Source organism: Amblyraja radiata, chromosome 13 (assembly GCF_010909765.2).
Source record: "Amblyraja radiata isolate CabotCenter1 chromosome 13, sAmbRad1.1.pri, whole genome shotgun sequence".
Lineage (NCBI taxonomy): Eukaryota > Metazoa > Chordata > Chondrichthyes > Rajiformes > Rajidae > Amblyraja > Amblyraja radiata.
This window is the reverse complement of record NC_045968.1, coordinates 49,990,566-49,994,684: the sequence shown is the minus strand read 5'-3', so window position 1 is coordinate 49,994,684 and position 4,119 is coordinate 49,990,566.

Sequence of the window (4,119 nt, the reverse complement as noted above, 5' to 3'; positions counted from 1 at the left end):
AGCAGAGATATTTGACCATGGGAAAAACAAACTTGTGAACTTGGAAAAATAAATATGAAAATTGATGGTGAAAAGAAACATCAAGCAGTGTCGCAAGCACTTGAAAATCAAAGGTCACTTGACACATGTACACACCACTAATCAATGGGAAGGTAAATAACCTATCCTATTGAAAGATAAATGTAAACGACAAGTGAAAAATACAACAAATGCTGGAAATTTTAGTTTAAAAATGTTACAGGTAAATGCTGCAAAAGCATTACACGTACAGTTATATTGTATCTGAACATCAAAGGCTTTTCATTTCACTGCACCTCGTATGTGTATGTGACGAATAAACTTGACGATAAACTTGACTTGGTGTGTTAGGAGAGGCCCCTTACCAGACCTTGTTCTTTCGTCATGGCAGAAAATAGCAGAATCCACAGCTAAGTTGAAGCCATTTGCTCTACCTGATCCTGAACTTCCAGATACCTGTCATTTTAATTTCCCATCCAGATCCCAGTCTAACCCTTCTGTCTTTAGTCTCCTATACTGTTTCAACAAAGCCCAATGTGATATCCAGAAACACCACCTCTCCTTACATTTAGGTGCCAGATGACCGATGGACAGCAAGCACAGTACCTTTATTCAAGAAAGGCTGCGGGGATAAGATGGTTAATTAAATGCAGGTACAGTAAGTCAATCCTCGCTTATAGGAATATTACTGTAAAAAAAATCTGACAGGAAATTTCTGCACTTGTAAAGACAGACGTTGATCAGGCCTGAATCAGGCCTGAGATTAATCAATGAATATGGTTTTGCTAACGAGAGGTTGCTTCTGATTCATGGGATTGCATTTTTCAAGGCAGCAACTAAGTGTGTCGATAGGTGTGGCTCAGTTGGTATTTTGTACATGAACTTCAGTAAGGCCTTTGATAAGTTCCACATGCAAGATTAGTTCAAAAGGTAAGAAACCATCAGATGGGGGCAACTTAGCTAATTGCATCCAAATTTGACTTTGTGTTAGAAGGCAGATGATAGTAGAGGATTATTCTTTTTGTGATTCAAAGCCTGAGATCAGTTGTGTACCACAAGGACTGGTGCTGGGACTCTTGCTATGGCTTCTCTATATTAACAACTGGGATCTGAAAGCAAGAGATATGATTAGTAAGTTCATAGATGGCATAAAGATTAGTTATGGTGTTGATGGTCTTCCAACACAGAACAATATTGATCCATTAGTAAATATGTAAAATAAATGGCAGGTGGAATTTAATCCTAAAAAAATATGTAGTGTGATATTTTGGGATGTCCAATAAGGATAATATATATTAAATGAATGGTAGAACCCTAGGAGGTTGTGAAGAACAGAGGGATCTTGGTGTACATGTTCAATGATCTCTGCAGGAAGCAATACAGATTAATAAGGTGGTTAATGAAGGACACTTCATTATGTATGGCATAATGCATCATGTCAGGGAGTATTCCTGGAATGTCAGAGAGTACTCCCTTGAACTTCTATAGATGTACAATAGAGAGAATCTTGACTGGTTACATCACGTCCTGGTTCACCAACTTGAATGCCCAGGAACAAAGAAGTCTATAAAAAAGAGGTGAACACTGCCCAGTCCATCATGGGTACTGACCTCCCCACCATCAAAGGGATTTACAGGAGTCGCTGCCTCAAAAAGGCAGCCCACATCATCAGAGACCCACACCACCCTGGCCACACACTCATTTCATTCCTGCCATCGGGAAAAAGATACAGGTGCCTGAGTCCAGGTTCAGGAGCAGCGTCTACCCAACAACCATCAGGCTATTAAATACTACAACCTCAAATAAGCTCTGAACTACATAGACTTGGGGGCATTGGTTTTGTCTTTTCGCACTGTTATTGCTTATTTATTCATGTGTATGCATAAATATATATATACTGAACTTTTTTTCCATTATTGGTAACAGTGCTATGTTTACATTTTCTGTTTTCATTGTTCTGTTTGGGACATATGACAATAAAACACCCTTGATCCTTAACACTTACCATTATTGCCCAAGGCTTAGAGCATAAGCAGGGAGATTATGGTGCAGCTATATAAATCACGTTAGGCTATGATGTGCTGTGTGCTGTTCTAGTTGCCACTATGTCGGAAGGATTTGATTCGAGGGGTTACAAAGGAGATTTATCTGAATGGTGTCAAGTTGGGAAAAGGGGAAGTACAACGGGATCTGGGGGTCCTTGTTCATCAGTCAATGAAAGTAAGCATGCAGGTACAGCAGAGAGTGAAGAAAACGAATGGCATGTTGGCCTTCATAACAAGAGGAGTTGAGTATAGGAGCAAAGAGGTCCTTTTGCAGTTGTATAGGGCCCTAGTGAGACCACACCTGGAGTATTGCGTGCAGTTTTGGTCCCCTAATTTGAGGAAGGACATTCTTGCTATTGAGGGAATGCAGTGTAGGTTTACAAGGTTAATTCCCGGGATTGCGGGACTGTCATATGCTGAGAGAATGGAGCAGCTGGGCTTGTATACTCTGGAGTTTAGAAGGATGAGAGGGTTTCTTATTGAAACAGATAAGATTGTTAAGGGTTTGGACACACTAGAGGCAGGAAATATGTTCCCGATGTTGGGGGTGTCCAGAACCAGGGGCCACAATTTAAGAATAAGGGGTAAGCCATTTAGAACGGAGATGAGGAAATACTTTTTCACATAGAGAGTTGTGGGTCTGTGGAATTCTCTGTCTCTGAGGGTGGTGGAGGCCGGTTCTCTGGATACTTCAAGATTCAAGATTCAAGAGAGTTTATTGTCATGTGTCCCAGAAAGGACAATGAAATTCTTGCTTTGCTTCAGCACAACAGAATATATAGTAGGCATAAATAAATACAGAACAGATCAGAGTGACCATATACCATTGAATATATATATATATATATACACACATAAATAATCAGATAAAGTGCAATGGGCTATTAATGTTCAGAGTTTTGTTTGAGTTGAGTTTAATAGCCTGATGGCTGTGGGGAAGCAGCTATTCCTGAACCTGGATGTTGCAAATTTCAGGCTCCTGTACCTTCTACCCGAAGGCAGCGGGGAGATGAGTGAGTGGCCAGGATGGTGTGGATCCTTGATGATGCTGTCAGCCTTTTTGAGGCAGCGACTGCGATAGATCCCCTCGATGGTAGGGAGGTGTTGGGCGAAGCGATCGCCAAGCCTGCGATTGGTCTCATAGATGTAGAGGCTCTCACCAGGGTCTCCTCTATATCTCGTAGCTCCGCTCTCACTCCCCATCCGCCCACTCATAACAAGGACAGAGTCCCCCTTGTCCACCCTACCAGCCGTCACATACAACAGATAACCCTCAGACATTTTCATCACCTCCAACGGGATCCCACCACTGGCCACATCTTCCCACCCAAACCACCCTCTCCCCTGGTACTTTCCCTTGCAACCACAGGAAACGCTACACTTGTCACTTTACCTCCCCCCTTGTTTCCATCCAAGGACCCAAGCAGTATTTCCAGGTGAGGCAGAGGTTCACCTGCACCTCCTCCAAACTCATCTATTGCATCCGCTGTTTCAAGTGTCAACTGCTCTACATCGGTGAAACCAAGCGCAGGCTCGACGATCGCTTCGCCTAACACCTCCGCTCGGTTCACAACCAACCTGATCTTCCGGTGGTTCAGCACTTCAACTCCCCCTCCCATTCCGAATCCGACATTTCTGTCCCGGGCCTCCTCCATGGCCACAGTGAGGCCTACCTCATATTTCGCTTGGGTAGTTTACACCCCAGCGGTATAAACATTGACTTCTCCAATTTCAGGTCGTTCTTGCTTTCTCCCTCCTTCCCCTCTCCTTCCCAGCTCTCACACAGCCTGCTGTCTCCACCTCTTCCTCTCCCCCCCCCCCCACATCAGCCTGAAGAAGGGTCTCGACCCCAAACGTCGCCTATTCCTTCACTCCATAGATGCTGCCTCACCTGCTGAGTTTCTCCAGCATTTTTGACTACCTTCGATTTTTACAGCATCTGCAGTTCTTTCTTAATCATTAACATAAACAGATCATCGGACCTTAATGACATTGCTGTTTACGAGACACTGCTGTGTGCAAACTGATCACATCATTCCCTTTAGTGTTGCCGCAA